This window comes from Nannospalax galili, unplaced genomic scaffold, assembly GCF_000622305.1.
Source record: "Nannospalax galili isolate Female #2095 unplaced genomic scaffold, S.galili_v1.0 scaffold444, whole genome shotgun sequence".
NCBI lineage: Eukaryota > Metazoa > Chordata > Mammalia > Rodentia > Spalacidae > Nannospalax > Nannospalax galili.
The window spans coordinates 3,231,994-3,256,765 of record NW_008354022.1 but is presented as its reverse complement, the minus strand read 5'-3'; the positions used below and the strand labels follow the sequence as shown (position 1 = coordinate 3,256,765).

The 24,772-nt window shown below is 42.8% G+C and overlaps 1 long non-coding RNA gene across 1 annotated transcript in view; it reads left to right on the top strand.

Annotated features, from left to right (window-relative positions):
• Window positions 1-24,772, top strand: part of LOC108491695 — a 49,492-nt gene that overhangs the window by 11,099 nt on the left and 13,621 nt on the right. Inside the window, exon 2 of the long non-coding RNA XR_001872863.1 lies at window positions 4,247-4,434. This is a non-coding gene — a long non-coding RNA (uncharacterized LOC108491695). The remainder of the gene's footprint in view (window positions 1-4,246; window positions 4,435-24,772) is intronic.

Below are 24,772 nucleotides of genomic sequence, written 5' to 3'. Positions count from 1 at the left end.
ATATATATATATATATATGTAATTATTTTTTTAAAAAGTGTTTATTTTGGTGTTTTTTTCTTCCTTTCTTCCTTTATCATCTGTGAAATAGGAATTCTAGGTAGGCACTCTACCACTGAACCACACCCCCAAGCCCCACAGTGGAGTATTCTATGCAGGTGCTCTACCACTGAACCACACCCCCAGCTCCTCACTGGGGGATTCTAGAGTCTGTGCAGGGGCTCTACCACTAAGCTACATCTGTATCCCTCTTTTTCCTTTTTGTTTAAAAAAATAATTTGAGACAGACTCTCACTAAGTTTCTCAGTCTAGGAGGCTCACACTGTAGCCCATGGGGACCTTGAACTTGAGATCTTCTTGCTTCTGCCTCCTAAGTAGCTGGAATTACTGGCATGTCTCACTAGTGTTAACTAATTTCTCTCCTTTTATTCCTGAGACTGAGGCCTTCCAAATGCTCTGCTCCCCAGTCCTTGTAATTTGCCTGGTTCCTTTGGTGATACTTTTACAAGACTCAAAGGGTGTCTCCCTCACCCAACCCCTTTCCCTCCATCCAGACATTATTGATAATACCATTGTGGGTATATGGAAGCACAGACTAGCCTCCCACTAAATATTCTCCTTAGAAAAGCACCAGAAAAATCCTCTTGAGCAGAAGTGCTCAGAATGATTTAAGAACTAATCGTCGGAGAGAGCTCAGCGTGTTCAGATCTCTGGGGCCTCCCTGGGAGACATTCAATATTTAATGCATCCTGAACACTCTTCTGCCACCACTAAATATTTTAACTTTACCATCAGATGAACAGGAAGTGTCAGTGATGGACTGAAGGGAGTGTTCCAAGAAATATGTCCCTTTCTCAGTAGGGTTTGTTAAACCCACCTCAGCCCCAGGCTCAGAATGAAAGGGAGGTAGAAGTGTCACTTTCAAGGATGTTAAAGTGACATTTGTCACTTGATTTATCTGTGCTTGTGATCTCTCTCTCTCTCTCTCTCTCTCTCTCTCTCTCTGTATGTGTTTGAATATGTGCACTTGCCAGTGCATGTGTGTATGGAGGTTCAAGTTCTCCTTCATGTATCTCTCTGTATCACTCTCCATCTTATTTTTTTGGTACTTTTAATTTATTCTTTGAAAATTTATATAGGATAGTTTGGTCATAACCATCCACCACTACGTCCCTCCAACTCACCCTTAGTACCTCTCACCCCAGCTTCCTCCCAATTTCATGCCCTTCTTTTATTGTTTTTAATCATCTTTTGAGTTCAATGAGTGCTGTCTATGCATGCATTGGTGTCTGACTATCCACTGGGACATGGGCAACCTACTAACATCATGTCCCTGAAAGAGAGTGACTCTGACACCATCAATTGCCAGTAACTCCTCTGCCAAGAGTAGGGCCACAGGACCCCTCCCCTGTCAATTCTGGAATGTTGACTGGTTTGATCTTGTGCAGAGAACAGATCCTGCAAGTTGATACATTCATCAACTACATCATGTCCAGAAATTAGCATTTCACAGCTCTCTTCCCTTCCACCAACTCTTACATTCTTTCCACCCCCTCTCTCGTGATGTTTCCTGAGCCTTGAATGGGGGAGGTTGATATAGATGACTCATGCTCAGCTGAGCAGTCACAGTTACTTACAGTTCACCCTGTGACCAGTTACGAATCTGCATAGACCACTACTCACTGCAAGAAGAAGTTTTGCTGACTGAAGTTTTGAGCAACACAAATCTATTTAGAATGTAGTTTGACATCTTTACATTTAGCATAATAATAAGTAGGATCTCTCTTCATCCTTAGGGCTTATGATCTCCCCAGTCATGAGCTTTTGAGTAGATTTGAAGTTCCAGGCATGAATTATTTCCTATGGAGTAGGCCTTACATCCAAACAGAAAAGAGCTGGTTACCACCATAACCAGCATGCCACTATTGTACCAGTGGGTACATCCTTTAATGCAGGCTGATATATTATATATTATTATTGCATGCAGTGTCTTTTACTGAAACTAATACTTGTAGTTTGAGCTAGCCTGGCTGATCAGCAAGTCCGCCTTTGTTCTTCCAGAGCTGGGGTTATAGGCATCTGCTACAGTACCAAGCTTTTAGAACTACAGGGAGACCTTGTCTCAAAAAGACCAGAAAATTGGGTGCTGTGGATCCAAACTTAGATCCTCATGCTTGTACAGCAAGTGTTTTACCCACTGAGGCATCTCCCCAGCCCCTGTGCATGTAATGTCAATACAGTGTAGCTTTTACCTAAACTATCCAATTAAGCTTACTGAATATTCTCTAAAGTGGCCAATTCTCCCTGACATTGCAGAGGATGTGATAATGTGTGATTGCTAATATAGCCATCAAGCTGTTATTTGTCCAGATAAAACGAAACTAGCAGGCAGATAAAACAAAACTGGAAAATGAAATAGTCTTAAAGCAAAATGGTTAATGGATTTAGACACATGACTGAGCTTGTCAGTTGTGGAACTGATTGGAATAGATTGTTTTAATTGATCTCATTAAATCAAAATTAATATTGAACATTACGTAGCACATCACACACATGCCCCTCACCTGTTTTGTTAATATCAAGATCTTTTATAGGCTGAATTTCAAACCCTGTCTCATAAGGTTCAGTTTCCATGAATCCAGAGGGAAGAGTCAGGCCAGGTCATTCTCTTTGCTAGTATTATCTCATTTATTTATTCATTTTTATTATTTATTTATTATTTCTTGAGACAGGGTCCCCCCCCATAGCCCCAGCTGGCCAGGAGTACATTATGTAGACCAGGATGGCTTCAATCTCACCTGCCTCTGCCTCCTGAGTACTGTGATTAAACGTGTGTATCACCATGCCGGGCTTATTTTTATTTGTTATAAAGATTTATTTTATTAAAGATATTTTTATTACTTCCTTGATAACTTTACACAATATATTTTGATCATATTTCCCCCTCCCCCAGCTTCTCCCAGGTCTACCCCCACCTACCCACACCAGTTTGTGTTCTATTTTTTTTCCTCTATTGAGCCTAATATGTTGCCCAAATTCTCTTGGCTATGAAACTTGCCTTGGAGTGTGGTTAAGCAAGAGTCATACTCTTAAGGAAGATTGACTCTTCCTGCCCAGGCAGCCACCATATGCCAGTAGCTCCTCAGCTAGGGGTAGGACCCCTGCCCATCTCCCCTCTCCATGCTGAGTTTTTATCTGGGGTGATCTTGGGTAGAGCTTGTGCATGCTTTCACAGTTGCTGTGAGTTCATATGTGCCAAAGCCCTGCTATCTGAAAAGCACTGTTTCTTTTTATTTATCCAGCACCTCTGGCTCATACAGTCTTTCTGTCCCCTTCTGAGGGTCTCTGAGCCTTGGGGCTAAGGGTGTGACATCGATATCCCTTTTGGGACTGAACACTCTACAGTCTCTTATTTGCTGCACACTGAGTAGTTGTGAGACTCTTTTATAGCTGCGTTCTATTGCAAGCAGAAGCTTCTCAGAGAAGGACTGAGAAATGTATTGATCTGTGGGTAGAGCATTGTCGTGAGGAGTGATTTTTAATACTATGTCCCTTTAGTGGAATATTAGTAGTAAGATCTCCCCTAGGGCCTATGACCTATCTAGTCATAGGTTCTTGGTCCTAATACCAGTGACAGGTATGAATTCTATCTTGTGGAGCAGGCTTTAAATACAAGCAGAAGGTGGTTGGTTACTCCTTAACATTTGTGTTAATACTACACTAGGGGGCATAGCTTGCTGGGCCAATCTTTATTGTAGGTCATGGGGGTTCACAGTTGGATGAGACTGATGATTTTTATCCTTCACTACCATGCATAAGATCTCCTGCACTATGAAAGCTAGCCAGTATGGATGAAGGGTCTGGGTCTACCTGCTTGATTTAGTTTATCTTCAGTTATCTCTCTCTCTCTATATCTATCTATATCTATATCTATATCTATATCTATATCTATATCTATATCTATATCTGTATCTATGCACATGAGTTCAGTACTCATGGAACCCAGAAGAGGGCATTGGGTCTCCTGGAGGTGGAGTTACAGGTGGTTGTAAGCTGCCTGAGATATGTGCTGGGAACAAATCTCAGGTCCTTTGGAACGGAAGTAAGCGCTCTTAATTGTTGAGCCATCTCTCCATCCCTTCTTTATTTTTTGAGACAAGGTCTCATGCAGGCCAGTCTGGCCTTGAACTTCCTATGTAGCCAAGAATAACCTTGAATTTCTTATTCTCCTACCTCTGGATCCCAGATGCTAGGATGTCAGGCCTTGTGTTGAGACTTTCCCTCTTACATGGATAGCTGGGATGCTGAGACAAAGACAACTGGAATGTAGATTTGACCAACAAAACTGAGGACTATTCTGGAAAAAGGATCCAATTGAACCACTTGTGAACTTTTAACGCCTACAGACTGAGGTGGGAAATGGAGAACTGAAAGGTAAGAGAAAATACAAAACAGCTGGATATGGTAGCACCCATCTTTAAACTCAGCACTTGGGAGGCAGAGGCAGGTGAATCTCTGTGAGACTGAGACTGAGGAAAATAGAAAACAAATTATAGAGAGGGTGCAAGGTGCAAAAGATGTTAGACTTTTAAAAAGAATATATATTTTTATATTTATGTGTATGAGTGCATTGCCTACATGTTGTAAGTGTACCTGTGTTGTACAATATTTGTGGCGGTCAGAAGAGGGCATTGGATCCTCTGGAACTGGAGTTAAGGACGGTTGTTAACTGCCATGTGGGTGCTGGGAACCAAACCTGGATCCTCTGCAAGAGTAGCCAGTGCTCAACTGCTGAGCCATCCCTCTAGCTTAGAATTTTGTTGTCAGGACAATATATCAACAACTTAAGGCTGGAACAATCTGTTTTGGCTCATGTTTTCAGAGGTGTCAGTCCATCATGGTGGAGAGGGTGTGGTGGAGCAGAGCAGTCACACATCATAGTGGCCAGGAAGTAAAGAGGTGGGAAGAGAGAGAATTTCTTGCTAGTTTTCTTGTCTCCCCTCTTTATTTGATCCAGGCCCCTAGTGTGATGGTTTGAATGAAGTGTCCCCCAGTAGTCTCAAGTATTTGAACACTTGGTCAGTTGCTGTTGTTTGGGATGGTCATGGAACCTTTAGGAGGTATGGTCTTGCTGGAGGAAACATGTAACTAGGGATGGGCTTTGAGGGTTCATAGCCACATTGTTCCATTTCTAGTTTCTCTCTCTGATTTCTGTGCCTGTTTGAAGATGTGAGCTCGCAATTTTGCTCCAGCTGCCTCCTGCCATGTCTCCTCTCCACAATGGATTCTTACCCCTCTGGAATTAGAAACCAAATAAGCTCTTCCTTCTATAATTTGCCTTGGTTAAGGATTTTATCACAGCAACAGAAAAATAACTAATATACCCAGCATATGGGTTGGTGCTGCTTTTATTCAGGGTGGCCTTAGCTAATCATCTAAGGGAGATATCCTTGCAGACACATCCAGATGTGTGTTTTACTAATCTCCATCCAGTCATGGTGTTTTGAATCAGAAATGTCCTCCATAGGTGCATGTATTTAAACACTTGGTCCCCAGCAGGTGTTGCTGTTTGAAGAGTTTATGGAATCTTTAGGAGGTAGAGCCATGCTGCAGGAAGTGGGTCACTGAGATTCATAGCTTTGCTCCATTTCCTGTTTTCTCTCTCTGTATCCTGTGTGTGGATGAAAGATGCAATAAGCTAGCTTCCTGCTGTGATGCATCTGACCGTAATGGACTCATCCCTCTGGACCTATAAGCCAAAATAAATGCTTTCATCTGTAAGTTGTTCTTGGTCATGGTATTTTATTACAATAACAGAATTCAAGTTGACAATCAAGATTAACCATATCACCTTGTATATAGCATCTCTCACACATATGCAACATACATACATATATATACACACACACATACACACACACATACAAAATTCACTGGACCCCTTTATAGTCACAAGTTTTGAGATAAAGCAGAGATTTGTTTGCATGGAAGTAATCAGGAAAACTTTCATTGGAAGAACTGAAATAGGAGCTGGGTAGACTGAAAATAAGAATAAAATTTGAATTGACAGATGATGAGAGACAAATTCTAATAGAGGAAGGCAATATATAAATCAATGATCCAACTAATTAGAGAAAATAAAGGTAGGGGTGTTACTGGAATTAACCCAAGACTGACCTAGCACAGTGAGAAGACTCAAGCTATAATCAGAAAGTGGAGGAAGTTTATTCTTTATTACATGTGGGTCTCAGTCTGAGCTAACCTGCTCCAGAGGAACTAGGGCTCCAGCCAGAAGTACATGCTGGCTTTTCATAGGCTTTTTCACATCATCCTTTGGCAGTAATCATACTGGTGGATTTGAGACATTCAACAAAGATGTATAAATGCCCCTTAGGTTATTACAGGAAATTTAAATGGTCAGCATTTTACAAAAGCAGATATTTTAGGCAAGTGTGGGCAAGGGTTGTGACATTCCTGGTAACATGATATATTGCTGATGTCAGTACAATCTCATTTTAACAAACACAACATGTTGTAAGCAGATGTGTCCTTAAGATCACAAGAATGTGGGTTGTGTTTGTCTGCCTTGTCTTACCTCAGCCTGAGACTGAGCTCAGTGTGGCCTTTGTGATTTGAGTAGAAGTGGAAGCTTCCAAAGTCCTAAGTGTTACTTCTACATTTGTTAGTGTTTATTTATCACACAGTCAGAGTTACACTGAGGCCATAGTTCATTAGTTCCACATTAGGTTAATTTTTCCTCAGGGGGAGGTCAGACAGATCTGTGTCAGGGATTGGACTAGAATATCAGGTTCATGTCAAGTCATAGAGGACTAAGTAATGTTAGGCTCAGGAGGTGGAATTTGTATGATGTGTCTATTGTACCAAATCTGAAGCAGTTTGTTAAAAGGTCTAGGGCTGGAGAGATGGCCCAGTTGGTGAAGTGCTTGCCTTGTAAGCATGAAGACCTGAGTTCCTTCCCCAGAGCCCATGTAGACAGCCAGGTGTGGCGGCTCATGATTCTAATCCCAGTGCTGGTGAGATGGATAGAACACAGAAATCTATTTCATAACTGGGACTTAATGGTCAGATCTGAGCCCTGAGGAGAAAGGTGCTCTGAGGTTTGAGCAGGGTGGATGCTTCTCCATCCCTGCTAAACTAGCTGCCCTGACAATGTTGTCTGGAATTTCATTAATTTTTAATTAAAGAAAAATTTTATTATTTATTTATTTATTTATTATTTATTTAATTTTTTACATGTATGAGTGCTTTGCCTGCATATATATAAATGCACCCGTGTCATGCAATACCCATGGTGGCCAGAAGAGAGTGTTAGATCCCCTGGAACTGGAGTTACTGACAGTTGTCAGTTGTCATGTGGATGCTAGGAACTGAACACAGGTCCTCTGCAAGAGCAGCCAGTGCTGAGTCATCTCTCCAGCCCATGGCAATATTGTTTACGTTAGTGGGAATCATTCCTCTAGCTGACCTGCAAAAGATAAGAGCTGAAAACTGCCTGTAACTCTGTCTTGTGTTCGCATTAATAAACCCCTGATTTGCACATGCACGTTTAATAAAATATTATTGAGCAAGTCACTCCGAATGGCTATCTCTGAAGGTCACAGCAGCTCCCTGATAGAGAATATGTTCACCTTGTTCCCCAATAGCCGGACTCCCAGGTGTGGGCAGTGTAGCTGCGACTACATGCTGGGAAATCGCTGCCAAGAAGGTGGAGGTAACTCATGGGGCAGTGAACAGTTTGAAAAAAATTCACTGCTGTACATGTAACTAACTCTGATTTCATAAGAAAGCAAACCAAGAAGTATAGTGCAGAGCTACTGAAAGTTTAGTTTTAGAGAACTTTCTTTAGCTAAAATTATGATATGTTTTCCTTTTGCTTGGAAAGAAACCAAACGGGAATAGAAGAATTACTTGGATTCTGTACACTTCCTTTTTAGTATGTATGTGTATCTGTGTTTGTGCTCGCCTAGGTGCATGTGTATGCATGTGTGGGTGGCTGCGTGTGTATGCACATGTGTGCACCTGTGTGGGATAGATGCATGTGTGTGCATGTATATATGCACATGTGTACATATGGGTATGAGTACATGTGAACTTGGGGGTGAATGCATGTGGAGGCCAGAGGTCAATAACACATGTTTTCCTCAATCATTGTCTAGATGATGACGATGATGATGATGATGATGATTATTATTATTATTTTTCCAAACAAGCAATGCATTTATTTTATTTTTTGAGACAGGGTTTCCCCATAGTCCCAGCTGGTTTGGAACTCACTATGTAGGCCAGGCTGGCCTTGAGCTCATAGAGATCTGCCTGCCTCTGCCTCCTGAGTGCTAGGATTCAAGGTATGTGCCACCATGCCCTACTCAATATATTTACTTTTGAAATAATAAATTCAGTTTTTTTCTTTGAACTTTTGTGAATTTATTACAATATATTTTGATCAAATTTAGACCCCCCCCCAAATCATTATTTTCTGAAACAAGTTCTCTCATTGAAGTTATAGCTAGCTTGCTGATTCGCTGGACTGGCTGACCTATGACTGTAGGGACTCCCTTGTCCCAGGCTTCCCAGCACTGGGGTGATAGGCACTCATTACCACACCTGCCTTTTCTTACACAGGTGCTGGAGATCCAAGCTCAGGTCCTCACACTTGCATGACAAGCACTTCACCCACTGAGCCGTCTTTCCAGCCCTGGGTGTAAACTCTGCCGTCTTGATTCTGTGCTCTCTTTGGGTGCTGTCATTTTTACAGAGTTATCATGACATCCTTAAGATGTGATCAAAGCAAAACAGATGCTAATTAACATATAGAATTCTGTTTCATAGTTTCAGACTGTTCTCTTCTTAAAAAAAATTAAGAATGAACTTTCATCACAGTGCTGCCTGGATCTAGTTTTTGAAAACGGTGCTAATGGACTTGTAACCGGGAGCTGTAGTCTGCCACAGGGCCCCAACCTGCCCCCTCCAGACATGCTCTCTGGAGGTCACCACTACCTGCTCTTCTAGCTGTTTTTTACAGTATTTATCTCCCTGTTTCTCAGTAATATGTGTCATTGGATACTAAATAGATTTTTACTTCGGTCTCTGAATTGTTGCTACAGGCTCAAAGCTGAAAATAATAGGTGCTAAGAACTCCCACAGTCTGAAGAGAATTGACAAGATGACGGGACTCATGTCCCAAGATCTTATGGACACAGAATGGAAATAACAAGAATAACACAATACTTACACAGTGCTCACCATCTAACAGATCCTAGACCAAATGCCATAGATTTAACTATTGCAGTGACCCAGTGAGGTAGAAGTTGAACCACACAGTCAAACATTTACTGTCGCCAGCAGGAGAAAGATATTTACCCCTGGGGCTGCTGGTAAAGCTCAATTGTTAGAGTGTTTTCCTGGCATGCACAAAGCCCTGAGTTCCATCCCCAGCACTGCATAAACCTGGTGGTACACGTGTGTAATCTTAGCACTTAGGAGGTGGAGGCAGGAGGATCAGGAATTCAAAGACATCCTCAGCTACATATTGAGTAGCTGGGCTACATGAGGCCCTGTCTCAGGAAACAAAGAAGTAAACAAACTAAACCACTTACATGAGTGATTTATGTGACCAAGAGAGATGGGTATAGTGGTGCATACCTGCAATCTCAGCACTTAGGAGCTTGAGGCAGGGGGATCCTGAATCTTAGTTCAGGCTGAGCTATACAACAAGACTCTGTGCCAAGGAAAGAAAGTAGGAAGGAAGGGAGGGAAGGAGGGAAGGAGAGAGAGACAGAGACAGAGACTGAGAAAGATTCTATTCATATGTTCAACATTTAGAGCCAAGGAACAGCATAAAGATATTTACCGTTGTACTTTGAGCCCCACTTCCTGAGCAAAATGGAAGCTGGTGAAATTGAAAACCTGCCTCTTCCTTGCTCATATCCTTGGCTAAAGGACAGATGAAGACGAGGGAGAAGGAAGATTCAGTGAGATCTAAGACAGAAGTTTGAAAATGAAGAAAGGCCACTGGATGTGTCACAGCTTTCTTTTTTTTTCTTTTTTATTTTATGTGCATGAATGTATTGCCTGCATGTGTGTGAGTGCACCTATGTTGTGCAGTGCTCTCAGAAGGCAGGAGAGCGCGTTGGATTCCACTGCAATTGGAGTTACAGAAGGTTGTTGGCTGCGATGTGGGTGCTGAGAATCGAACCCAGGTCCTCTGCATGAGTAACCAGTGCTCTTAACTGCTGAGCCATCTCTCTAGCCCCTGTGCCACAACTTTCTTAAAATAACAAGAATGCTGTGAGATATGGAAGAAAAGGCTATGAAGCAGGGTGGGGGGAGTATTCAATATATCACCATAGAAGGAGGTAATAAAAGGTCATGTCATATTTTGATCCCTGTTCTTGGGCTGGGAAGTGGAACATTCTCAGACACACACTGCTCCCTCAGCCCACTAGCTGTGGAGCTGTGTCTTGATTTAACAGCTGACATATTTCATTGTCTTTTCTTGTGTCTGTTAAATGATGAACTCACTTGTTTTCAGGCTTCTCCTTTAAACATAAACCTTCCCTCCCACTCTCCTACCAATACATCTGTGTGCTCTAAAATAATCAATCCTAAATTTATGTTAACATGACTATCTAAATATGACTCACTAGTGAGCTACTCTTTGATTATGCTGGTATTTCCTCACTTGGAAACGTGGTGGAAGAAATAATGTTTCACTTGAGTAGTTTCCGATGCATGCATCGGATTTTCACCAGGAGGCCTATTGGTTTCCTATGTATGACTGTTTTCTCCCACAAAGCTCACAGGTGCCTTCTTTAAATAATGGAGCCTCCTGTTCCCCGAGAGTTCGCTCTCCTGAAAATTCAATCTGCAGCTCTTAATTCTTTGGATCTGCTGCCCAGCTGTGATCCAGAAACTTTCTTGGTCAAGGTCCTGAATTAGATTTAGTTTTAATGGTCTTTGGTTTAATCCCTTTCTCCTCGTCTTCCCTCTCCTTTTCCTAATCCCCTCCTTTCCTCCTTTCTTCTCTCTTCCCCTTCTCTCCCTTTTCCTTCCCTCCCTCTTTCCTCCTCCCTTTCATTCTGTTCCTTCTTCCTCCCCCTTCTTTCTTTCCCACCTCATCTCTTTCCTTCCTCCCTCCCTCCCTCCCTCTCTCCCTCCCTTCCTCTTCCTTCTCTCCTTCCCTTCTTCTTTCCCTCTTCCTCCTTCCCTCTCCCTCCCCTTGTTTTCTCCCCTTTTGTTATTATACATCTGAAAATGTCTTTATTACAGTTTTTCATGTAGCTCAATAAAAATATCTAGAGTTGACTGCATTTGCCCTATTCTCCAAAAGCAGAGAAGGACGTGGGGGAGTGCACTAAGGTGGTTTCTGGAAATGTTCTGGGGAACAGTGGGGGACTAGGGGACTGGAGTGAGGAGAGGGGAGAATGATACAAAGATGGGTTATTGACTTGATTTTTGCTGTAAGTGACTGGTGTTCCATTTTAACAGAACATTCTATAGAGTTCTTGTGGAGGACGGAAGAGAGGAGGAGGAAAAGGAAGAGAAAGAGAGAAGGGGAAGAGGAGGGGGAAGAGGGAGGAGCATTGTATTTAGCTTGTGTGCTGGTTAGTATTTTGTAAACCTGACAAAACTGGAGTCCTGGGCAGACTCTAAGGAGAGAGGCAAGCATTCTCCACACGTTCTCTAGCTGAGCCCAGAGGCTCTGGGAAGTCTCTGCATCTGGCTGGAAGAACAGATGCTCATTTGGTCAGTCAGCCTCATGCTTTTTCTTATAAGCAGGTGCCCCAGAAGTAGTCAGAGGAGGAGGAAGCAGCAGTTTGTTGACAAGCACCTGGGTGCACCAGGTGCCACACCTACATTCACATTTAATTTGTTGTTTGTGTTGCTTGAGCTTGGCTTTTTAAATGACCAGGTCTCATGTAGTTCAGTGGGCTTTGACTGTCCCAGTGGAGGATGGCCTTGAGCTTCGGATCCTCCTGTCTTCATCTCCTAAGTGTGAGGACTACAGGTGTGCACCACCACATCCAGTTTTATTCAGTGCTGGAGCAGAACCAGGGTTTTGTGCATGCTAGGTGCAAATCTTCGACAGGCTAATTAAACAAACAAGTGTCAGTGAAAAGCAGAAAAAGGAATTTTATTCAATGTGATCATATTGGGAAGAACAAAGAGATCCAGTGACTCGAAAGTCTGTCATCAGGGTCCTGACTTGAGGTTTAAGTTTAAACAGAGGGCAGAGGTTTGCATAGCTAAGCAGCCCTGGTCAAGTTGTGGTTACTGTCTCAGCTCCTGCAAGGTGGTCTGAGAAACTGTCATATCTGTATAAAATCTCTTTCTGGGAGAGGCAAGTGCCCTCTCTAGCGGTCACCAGTCTTCAGATTTTCACTTATCCCAGAATGAAATTTCAAGGAAAATTCTAATTTGGGTACCTATTGCTTCAACTGTCTGATCACCAATGGGAGGGCACAAATGTCTTCTTAGAACATCTTGATTCCTGCCAAGATGGGAACAGTGAAACTGGTGTTCTAGTTGGTGACTCAATGCATACAGTGTATATAGTTACCCCTTGGAGTCCAGAGGTGAGGGGCATATCTCAGGACCTTCAGGAATGCTAAAGTCTAAGAGTGCTCAAATTCATTAGAAAAAGTGTTGTGGTGTTTCCATATAACCCATACAACCCCCTCTCATGTGCTTCCACCCATCTCAAACCCACTTACCATACCTAGCTGTTCTAATTTCCTGTCGCTGTGATTGAACTATCTGATCAAAAGCAACTTAGTGAAGGAAAGGGTTTACTTGTGTTACACTTCCAGGTCATAGTCCATCACTGAAAGAAGTCTCGGCAGGAACTCAAAGCAGAGACTATGGAGGATGCTGCTTGTTGGCTCCCTCACAGGCTCATGCTCAGCTAGCTTTCTTACATAGCCAAGGACCACCTACTTAGGGAATGGTGCTGCTCACAGCAGGCTGGGCCCTCCTATATCAATTAACAATCCAGACAATCCCTCCAGATATGTCAGTCTGATCTGGGAAAGCCCTCAGTTGAGATTCCCTCTCAGGCCATGTAAGTTGACAGTTAAAGCTAACTAGAACAGCAGTAAACAGTATAACTGCTACATAAAGACTTGTTATGCTGTAATGTTTGGGAAACAATGACAAGAAAAATATCCTGTATATCAGGGCTGGAGATATGGCTCAGTGTTAAGACTACTTGCTGTTCTTGCAGAGGACTTGAGTTCAGTTCCCAGCACCTGTGTTGGGCAGCTCATAATCACCTATAACTCTAGCTTCAGGGGATCTGATGCCATCTTTTGGCCTTTGTGGACACCTGTACACATATGTACATGCCCACACATAGGCACATAATTAAAAAGAAATCGTTAAAAAGTAGTCTACATAGAGAACAAGAGACTGTAGAGTCTCTCCCTGAAGAGGACATGTATATCAAACTTCTCCCTCCCAAGGTTCAGGGATTGTTGTGGAAGAGGGGACAGAAAGGTTCTAAGAGAGAGGTGGTAGGTGACCACAAAGAAACAGAGTTTTCCACACAGCTGGTCAGTTACTCATGTGAACTCACATTTATAGTTACAGCGTGCACAAGTCCCATGCAAACTCAGACAAAACAAAGTCTCAGCATAGATATGGGCAAGTGGGTAAGAAGCCCCAATGAGACCTAAGGGAATGTTGGCAACCTATGGCTTATGGCTGCTGGGAGGAGGAGAGACCATCTCTTTTAAGGATGGTACTCTTGATAAGTTAACCAGGCTCCAGTGGATGGACCCACACTGAAGGACATTTGGGGACACAAATTAGACTATATAATTAGACTATACACACACACACACACACACACACACACACACACACACACACACACACACACACATATATATGGTACATTGAATTGGGTGGGGACCAGTAAGGGGAGGTATGGATAGAGGAGAGGATATAAATACCATCAAAATATATTGTATGAAGATCACAGATTCAATAAAAATGTTTTAAAAATGTGAAGAGGACCTTAAGAGTTTAAAGTATTAAACTATACAAATATAAAAAAAGTCTACATAAATTCATTACCTATGCAAACTTGTATATCCTAAGGACATTTTCAATCTATTGTTGGTTCAATTAATGAATGTAAAACCCACAGATAGAGAGGGCTGTCCTTCCTGAGCTCACCACAGGCTGCAGATAACCCTGTTGAATGTTGCGCCTCATCCATCCTTCCTTCCAGACCCCCGTTTCCTCTTTGTGTTGATCTGAAGGGTAATTTTCTTGTCAACTGTGTAATTAATGGGCCACACACTACGGTGGCCCTCTGCTCTTGTGCTTCTCAGAGATATATTTCAAAATGAATAGCTGTTTAGCCAATCACTTGGCAGATATCTCCCCCTTAGGTGTTCCTGTCACTCACTGTTTTCACACACTGCGTCTGAAGCAGGCAGAATCAATTTGGGTATCTGCTCTGCCTCCCAGTGAAAGGGGCCACAAATTAGAAATTCTTAGAATATCAAAACTTGTCACTAGGTGGTGTGTGGACTGCCCTTGCAATCTCCTTGGCCCTGGCTCCCGTACTCCGACATTGCCTGCCACTTTTAATAAAGCAGGAAGAGGTCTTTTGTGGTGGCTTTAAGATAATGTCTTGAAGAGCTCGCGTGTCTGCTTTTTCTTTGCAAATTAGAGCATTTGTTTAGCTGTTCTCCCTCACAGAGGCTCAGAACACTGGTTTGAAATGAGAATTGCAAAATTATGGGCAGCCTTGGGAATGTGAAATTAAGAGAGTATGCATTTATTAAAAAACAAATCCTGGTATATAACTTCTATTAAAATTTCTTTTCTTTATTTAAGTTTGTGCATGCAGGTATGTATGTGTGTGTGTGTGTGTGTGTGTGTGTGTGTGTACACATGACTGCAGTGCCCTTGGAGACCAGAGGCATCTGATCCCCTGGAGCTGGAGTTACAGGCGGTTGTGAGCCACCTACCATGGGTGCTGGGAAACAAATTCTGGTTCTCTGCAAGAGCAGCACTAGCTCTAAAGTGCTGAAGCATTTAAGAGGGGTACTTCTAAGGTACCTTTGGTACCGTGTAAGGTACCAAAACTTTAGTAGTATGGGTGTTATTATTTGAAAGAGGGATGTTTCCCACAGGCTCATGTATTTGAACTGTTTTCAGAGGGCATGGAACATTTAGGATGGGGTCTAGTTGGAGAAAGTGGATTGTCAAGAGGGTAGGCTTGCTGGGTTATAGTCTGGCTGATTCTGACCTTAAGTTTCTGCTTTGTGATGGGCCAAACTATGAGCAAGCAGCTGTCATGCCTTCCTCACATGATGGACCATAACTGCTCTGTCCTCCACAACTCCCTCCATGATGGAGCATACCTGCTTTGTCCTCCATGCTGTCCCCATGATGGACCATACTTGCTCTGTCCTCAATGACTCCCTCATGATGGCCTGTACCCTCTCCAATCTTGAGCCAAAATATAGCATTCCTCCCTGAAGTTGTTTTCGACAGGTCATAGCCATGAGAAAAATAAATAATATAACACGAGATTACTAAAGGAATTTGGAACAAGTGAAAACTTAATAGAATAAGCCTTTCCAATTGGACATGGTCAATGGTACTTGAAGAAGCCAAGACAAATGGAGAAACACAGCTGGTGCCCTCATTGACCTTCGGCCTGTCCTGGATGTCCTTTCAGGGGCCCCATACTTACTTCTGATTTCCCACATCTCTGAGGGCTTTCCTAGGACAACACCTTGGGAAATTATTTTATATAGTTACATTCACTACCTTTTCTCTATCCCCTTCCCCACCCCAGCGTTTTCTCCGGATTTATTGTTAGCTGATATTCTAAATTCTAATGAGAACATCCATATAAATGGTCAACAGGCTAACCATAAATCTTTCTGCAGCAATGTAGAATATGGAGCATCTGATGACCTTCGTACTGTCCCTCTTTAGCCTTTTTTCCCCTCCCTTAGATATAGAAACCTCCTATTGCTGAACGAACTTCAAAAATCAGTCCCAACACCAAATTTCATGATAGAGAAAGAGGACAGTGAATAAACTTGGTACACATCTTTTGTCAAAATAAGGACCCATGGGACTAGAGAGATGGCTCAGTGGTTAAGAGTGCTTGCTGCCCTTCCAGAGGATCTAAGTACAACCTTGAGTTGAGTTCCTGTCTTAATTCCCCTCAATGATGGACTGTAACCAGTAAGATGAAATAAACCCTTTCCTTACCTAAGTTGCTTTGTGATCAGTGTTTCCTCACAGTAACAGGAATGAAAATAGAACACACTGCAAGCATGAGCACATGAGTTCGAGTACTGCACCCATGTAAAAGTTTGCCATGGTGGTGGTGCACGTTGTAGTACCAGTTCTCAGGAAGTGGTGACAGGTACATCCCTGGAGCTTGCGGGTCTGCAGCCAAATCAGAGAGCTCTAGGTTTGTCTTCAGGCCTCCACACACATATGCATCCCCACACAAACTCATGAACATGTGCATATACATTCACACATGAGGATTTCAAAACGGGTCAAGTACCTATGGAGAAGATTGAGAAGTTTGTGCTGTTAGCTCAAGTGTGGTGGTGGTGATGGTGAGGGACGTAGAATATACTGCCGAAGAAGAGAGAATTTATTAATAAAAGAACAATTTCCCACAATTTATGGTTAATGACCTGGTAAGGTCACTGCTAGGAAGGCTCTGCAGAGCTTGTTCCTGCTGATATAGCTCATAGTAAATAAGCTGCAGTTGTCAACAATGTTTTGACAGAGTATTGAATCAGCCATCAAAAGGTGGGAATGCAAGAAAGATTTATTATGTGAAGCTGGAAAAGTCCAGCCCCTTACTAAAACTCTCTTCCACCTCATTTCCTTCACTAAGACTGAAAAGTATGGTCTCAGGAGATGGCTTAGTCACTAAAGTGCTTGGCTCACAAGCTTGAGGACCTGAGTTTGAGCTCCAGAACCTGTAACACGTGCTTGCAATCCTAGCTTTGGGGAGGCAGACAAGTGGATCCCTGGGACTCGCTAGCCTAATTGGTGAGTTCCTGGACAGTGAGACTTTATCTTAAAGGAAGTGGGATTGTACTTCTGAGAGTGACTACCAAGGTTGTCCTCTTGCCTCCACATGCTTGTGCACACATATACATGTCCTTGCACACACAAGTGCACACACAAACATAAGCATGCTCACACACATACATAGATGCACAAGAAAAGAGTGAGCGTGTATGGGTGAAGGGAGCAGTAACTCTGGGGGGTTTAATGGCAGCTGGTCTGCAAAGACCAAGGTTGGCAGTAGTATATGCTGCCACACCACTGAGCTCCCTAATGTCAACAAGGCAAAAGGATCTTACAGCTGCAAAGGCCAGATGGAGGATGACATTGAGTGACAGGGCAAGACAAAAATCTTAGTATCATGGTAAGTAAATCTGAAATAGAGCTGGAGAGATAGCTTAGTCAGTATGTCCTTGCAAGCATAAGAACATGAGTTTGATCCCCAGAACCCATGTAAAAAGGCTGGGTATGGCTGTGCATGCTTATAATCCAAGTGCTAGAGGCAGCTGGGTTTCTGAGGCTCTCTGGTCAACCAGGCTAGCCTACTTAGTAAGATCCAGGTCAGTTAGAGAACCTGTCTGATAAAACAAGGTGAGGCTATGAGAGATGGCTCGGTAGTTAAGAGCTCCTATAGTGGACTCGAGTTCAGCTCCCAGCATTCACAATCAGTGGCTCACAGTAGTCTAGGTGCAGAAGGTCCTACACCTTCTTTTGGTCTCCATGGGTACCTGCATTCATGTGGTATACACACACACACACACACACACACACACACACACACACACACAAAGCTAGGACAGCAGCCAGTGTACCTATAGAGATCTATGGCACAGACCGTGACATGTCTAAGGACAAGACAAAAAAATCATCAGGTATTACTGGACTTGCATAATCTCCAAAAATTAAATGAGAAAAAAATGATAGCCAAGCAGCCTGAAAGCTGATGTGAGCTGCTAGAAGGAAGCAAACATGCCACACTAAGTTTCCAGAACAAAGCTGGTTGCTCCACTGACTGAAGAGGAGGGCAGGCCCCCTCAAGGAAAGATTCTATAATATAATAAGCATATGGACCTGGGTACTTCGAAGGGACTTCATCCAAACTGATTGAAATGAGAAAATAGACCTTCCTAGAGCTGGAAGATACTATCTTCGTGGACCCTGATAATAGGGTACCTTACATGTTAACATGATCCCAGTTCTGTGTGTTGAGTTATGGAAATCAGGTGACAAATGGAGTTCTGACCTGAGTCTGTGTCACAGACCAATGAATGAGTGTAAAGCTACCCTGTCATCCTCTAAAATCCAGAGAATCATTTATGAGAGCTATACTTTGGGTTTTGAATGAATGAGTTCATTAAGTGTAAAGTAAGTCAAAGCAAAAGAATAAATAGCAAGAGATAGAAGATAGATAGATGATTGATAGATGATAGATATATAGATGATAGACAGATGATAGATGATAGATTGATAGACAGATAAATGACAGATGATAGATAAATGATAGATACATTGATAGATAGATGATAGATAGATAGATAGATAGATAGATAGATAGATAGGTAGCAAAACATCATCAAATCAGGTGCTTAAAACCCCCAACAGATATGGACTGGGGAAGCCATGTTGAGGCAGCCATCTGAGTTTCCCATTTGGTACCCTGGGCAAAGTAGTGCTCCCTCAGGTGAGGGTTTCAAGTAAAAGAATAGAAGCAGATAGAGACGATATCATCAAATTGGGTGCTCATAGCACCTGGCAGAAACCAACTGGGGAAGTTGAGGCAGGCAGCTGGAGTTCCCAATTGAGCTTTCTCTTCATGGCTGAGCTTTCCGTGGCTGAACTTCCAGCTTCTCTTTCCCATGGTGGGTGCTTTTCTATCGTGGTCAAACAACAGTAGCCTCTCTTGGGAATGGTTCACCTTCTAGCTGTTCTCAAGGGCATGATGTTACTCTTGGGCTGTGTTGCTGTTCTCTTCCTTCCCCATCACTGAGTCAGGGGTACAACCATCCAAGACAAGAGGGCTTGGGGGACAACAAACATGCTTGGGTCTGAAATGAGGGAGGGAAATCCCATTTCTAGAGTCGTCTTCTCAGAGAACTCAAATAGCACATGACAATTTACCAATATAATATACAGCCTAGATGATGACTACCCTGCACAGATGGAGCCCCTTTCTGCTAGTATCCTTTGGCCTATAGATTCCAGCCTCTCCCTGAGGCCATATGAAATTAGGGCAGAATCGCATATCAAGGGTGGAGAGGAGAGGCTGAAAGCATCATTCTGACCCACGTACCAGATGTGGTGGTTTGAATGAGAATGTCCCCTATAGGCTCTAAGCATCTGAACACAGATGGTGGTGCTGTTTGCAGGGGCTCAGGAGGTATAGCCTTGCTGGAGGAAGCACATCACTGAAGGTGAGCTTTGAGAGTTTGTAGCCGTTTCCAGTCTGTCTTGCTCTGCTTCCTGTGCCTGCTTGAAGATGTGAGCTCTCAGCTTTCTGCTCCTAGCTGTCTCCTGCCATGCCTCTTCACCATGATGGACTCTCATCCCTCTGGAACTGTAAGCCCAAATAAACCCTTCCTTCCATAAGTTGCCTTGGTCATGATGTTTTATCCCAGCAACAGAAAAGTAACTGTCATACAGGATAACTTGTAAAACTGCAAGTTTCATTGAGACCAAGAGGAAAGTTGAGCTCTGCAATAGAGGGAGGCTGGGTGAAATGACAGCGTACTGCCCAAAACTATGCATCCCAGCAGATTTGATTATTCTAGAACTACACACCAATCTCAGTCAAAAGTAGAGTCACTGTAAAGACTTCTAGATTTGGAGATAATCTGAAGCAAGTTCATCTCTTCTGTGGCAGAGAACTGATCGCTATTTGCAAAGCACAACCCTTGGCATGTTCATGTTACTTAGAGGAGATCAATCAGACCACAAAACATTAGGTGACTATTGAAACACAGTAGTCCATCATTGACCAGGCCTATTAGTTATTTTTCTGACAAAATATGCAATGTGAGTATGTGGCAGACAATTCTCCCAAGCTTAGTCCAGGAATTCCTTTGCCAGAATTCTGTCCTTGGAGACATGTAAATAAAGTCTACCCCTTCCTCATAAGATCCCAACCATAGACCAAAGTATAATCCACCAAAGTGGGATCCATCCTGGAGGTCTAATGAGTTCACTGGGCTTACTCATAGAGTGTGGGTGAGGGGTTACAAACAGGAGTGTGGGGTGTGGCATTGGTAGTGTAGTGGTGAGCATAGCTGCCTTCCAATCAAGAGTGTGGGTGACCCCAAAGCAGCTGTGGTGGAAGGTCTTCACCCAGTGTGGAGGATGGCTCCCTCATAGCTGCATAGATGGTGGCCTTCTTGACCCATATGTACTCCAGCATCCTCCACCCCAGATCCAGAGGCCACATACAATTAGGGCAGAACTGCATACAAATACCTGGGAAGAATGACTGGAACCTCAGGTAAGCGTTCAAGGACCCTCCCCATGTCCTCCTTCTTTGAGGAAATGTCAACAGCAAGCCCAATCCTGATGGACTCTTACAAGCAGGCACAGCTAATCTGATGAAGATGTGGCTGTTCTGAGCTGAGGACCAAGTTCTCCAACCAATCCAAACCCTCTACCCTTAGAATGCTGTAATCTGACTGAACAGAGCTGCAGCCCAGCACCTAATGGCCCAAATCTTTACCCGGAACTGAACTTTGATCAATCAGGGCTGCTCTTATTTGCATGACCCTTATTTGCATGACTCTAATTTACATGGCCCTGATTTGCATGGCCCTGATTTGCATGGCACTGATTTACATGGCTCTGATTTGCATGGAAAGACGGCACAACTGGAAATGGCATGGGATGTGGATCTGGGAGTCTCAGATTTGCTCCCCACCCCATCAACTTCTACAATACCCCCACCAGCTCAGCAGGAGCAGTCAACACATGAAATGACTGAGAGAGAGAAACCCATCCCAGCCCTGTACATACTTTGTAACCATCACATATTCAACATTCCCTGGCAGGTGCGAAGGATAACTGGCTCCGCATACCCCTCTGAAAATGTCCTTTTCATGTTTCACAAACAACATCTTTGCTGCTCCATTGTCTCTGTTGGTTATTTTCATAATTCATAATTATCTCCGTTCTTAAAATGTAGACGTACATTTAAAAGCATGATCCAATCGCGCTTGATTGCTGCCTCATTGTGCTTGGAGTAATTACCATTCATTTGGCTTTTGAGGCCGTTGAATGGATTTTCCACATGAGATTCCTTAATTTGTACATATTTTATTGCTATAAAATAGGTATTGGCAGGCTGCCTAAGCTGTAGCGAAGGCCTTTAATTCCTATCACTATGTGATAAAACAAATTGAGTGCAAACTGAGAAGCTTAAGATAGAATATTTGAAATGAATTTAATTCTTTTTTATTTATTTTTAAATTCTAAACCAAGTTTCCCCAGGAGTGTGACACAGGTAAGAGAAAGAGAGCAGCCTTGTTCTGGATTGAGAGTTCAGAATTGTTTTAGCGTTTGTATAAAAACAACAGCTTTCCCTTCATAAAGGCAAACCTCTTACTGTGATCTATTATTTCTCTGGGAAAAGATGTTTGGAGAGAAAATGTTTTTAATGTAATTCATTCTTAATAAAGGAAATTGTATAAGGATGAAATAGAGGTGTGGAGTTGTTGGTCACAATAGACATCTGGACAAGAGTTCTGAACAGGGGCTTTACCTTGCTGTGTGTCACTTCAACTTTTCTGAACCCGCTTTTCTCACCTGCAAAACAAAAGTTGTTACGAAGGGGTTGGAGAGATGCTCAGAGGTTAAGAGCACTGGCTGCCCTTGCAGAGGGCCTGGGTTCAGTTCCCAGCATCCACATGACAGCTCATAACCATCTCTAACTCCAGTTCCTGGGAATCTGACACCCCTCTTTTGGCCTCCACTGGCATTGCACAACACAGGTACACTTACATACATGTAGACAAAACACTCATACACATTAAAAAATAAAGAAAAAAAGATGTCACTAGGATGTGTATGTATGTGTATGTACACATGTATATACATGTGCATGATGAGCACATAGAGACCAGAGAACAACTGCAGATGTCATTCCTCCGACACTGAAAATACTCTGTAAGATACTATGAGTGTAGAAACATGTCATCATACATTTATCAGAACTCATAGAAAATACAACACCAAGAATGAGTCTAATACAAACTATGACTTCAAGTGCAAGTAGTAATTGTATGTCAGTCATATGCTGGTTCCTTGATTATAGTAAACCTACCCCTGCCTCAGTTTCTTTTCCTGTTGCTGTGATAAAATGCCCCAACAAAAGCAACTTAAAGGAGAAAGAGATTATTTTGCTTACATTTCCAGATTACAAGTCCATCATGGCAGAGAAGTTCAAGGTGGCAGGAGCTTGCTGGTCACATCACCTTACAGTCAAGAGCAGAAAGCAGTGACTTAATGCTGGCATGCTAGTACTCAGCTGACTCTCCTTGTTCAGTCCAAGGCTCATCCCAGGAAATGATGCTGCCTATATTCAGGGTGGGTCATCCCATATCTATTAACATAATCACAATAATCTTCCACACATACCATAGACCAACCTAATCTGGATGATCCATCGTTGAGACTCCCTTCCCATGTAATTCTATATTATGTTAAATTGACAACCAATATAACCATCACAGAAACTCTGTTGGGGGATGTTCATAACTGGGAGGCTGTCTGTATGTGGAATACAGATACATAGAAACTATATTTTCTGCTCAATGTGTTCAATTTTTAAAAATGTTTTTATTTATTCTTTTTATTTTATGTGTATTAATATATTGCCTGCATGTGTGTAAATGCACCCATGTCATGCAATGCCCACAGAGACTAGAAGAAGGCATTGGATTGCCCTGAAACTGGAGTTGTGAACAGTTGTTAGCTACCATGTGGGTTCTGGGAATTGAACTCAGGACCTCTGAAAGAGCAGTCAGTGCTCTTAAACTGCTGAGCTATCTCTCTAGGCCTCAATTTGTTCAATTTTACTATAAAATTAAAATCATTCTAAGCCAAGTATGGTAGGCAGTGCACACCTTTAATCTCAGTACTTGGGAATCAAGGACAGCTTTTGATGATGTAGTGAGATCAAGTTGGAGGAGGTACAGGTATTCAATTTCTGCCACCTGTCACCTGTATCTTCTGTCTCCATGGTATAAGCACAGGTACTTTGGCAAATAGCAGAAAATTACTGACAATTTTCTTAATAGGTGTGTTCCTCCAGAGCTCAGGTTAGATTATATGTCACAGAGCAGATTGAGGAGATAAACAGCTCTCAACTTCTGAGTTCTACCTTGTCACTTTGAACATTAGAAAACTTGGACCATAGTAAGCTCTCCCTTGACTGAAACAGTTAGCAACCAGGGATTGGGGTTAGAAGGCTAATGTCACTTGGGGTTTTGATTGTTATTCTATCAGACCTGGTCCAGCACCTTGGAGCCAGGTCCTGGGCTGACTGCTCTTCCAGTTTGGGGAAGGGTAACTCAGTGTTTGTGGGATGTAAAACTTTATTTAGCTTTCTTTTTTATGTGGGTGTGTGTTCGTGTGTATGTGTGCACGGGGAAAGCAGAGGCCAACATCAGCCGTCGTGCCTTGGGTGCTTCCCACCTTGTTTTATGAGACAGGGTCTTTCACTGTCCCAAGACTGAGTAGCTGTTGTAGTTTCAGTTCTGTTGCTCTGATAAAATTCCCTGACAAAAAATAATTTAGCCTTTCTCACTCTGTGTTCATCTTGGTGGCTGCTCTTTGTTGGGGGGCTGTTCTGCAATTAAGGCAGGCAAATAGTGGTTGCAAAGAGGATGAAAAGGTCCCCGGAGTTGATCCACTCTAGGCTCCAGCTTGTTATGAAAAGCAGAAAGTACGTGCTGGGGTGCAAACAGACTCAAGATAATCAGACAGGGCAAGGCCAAAGTGGTCATCCTTGCCACCAACTGCCCAGATGTCAAGAAATCTGAAATAGAGTACTATGCCATGTTGGCCAAACTGTTGCCCATTGCTATCACTACAGTGACAATAGTACTGAACTGGACATAACATCTGGAAAATACTACAGAGTCTGCACACTGGCTTTCACTGATCCAGGTGATTCTGATATTATTAAAAGTATGCCAGAACAGACTGGTGAAAAGTAAACCCAGAAAGTTTTTCTTTAGTAAAAACTTGGCTTATTTTTTTTAAAAGTAAGTTGGAGAGAAAGAGGTTTGTTTCTGCTTACAATTCCAGTTTACAGTCCATCATTGTAAGTCAAGACAGAAGCTTCAAACAGCTTGTCACACCACATCCATAGTGAACAGCAAAGAGAGAGATGAATGCATGCATGCCCGTGTGCTTGCTTGCTGATGCTCAGCTCCATTTCTCCACTCCCATACAGGTCAGGATTGCTGCTTAAGGAATGGTGCCACCCACAGTGGGCTAGTGTTCCCTCATTAAGCAACTTAATCAAGACAATCCCTCAAAAACATGCCCACGAGCCAACCCAATGTAGACAGTCCTTCATTGACACTCTCTTTCCAGGTGATTCTAGCTCGGATCAAGTTGACAAAGCTTACCATCACAGTAGGCTAAAGTGGCTGGCCAGCAAGTTGTGGGGATCCACATGTCTCTGCCCCTTGGGTGCTTAGATTGC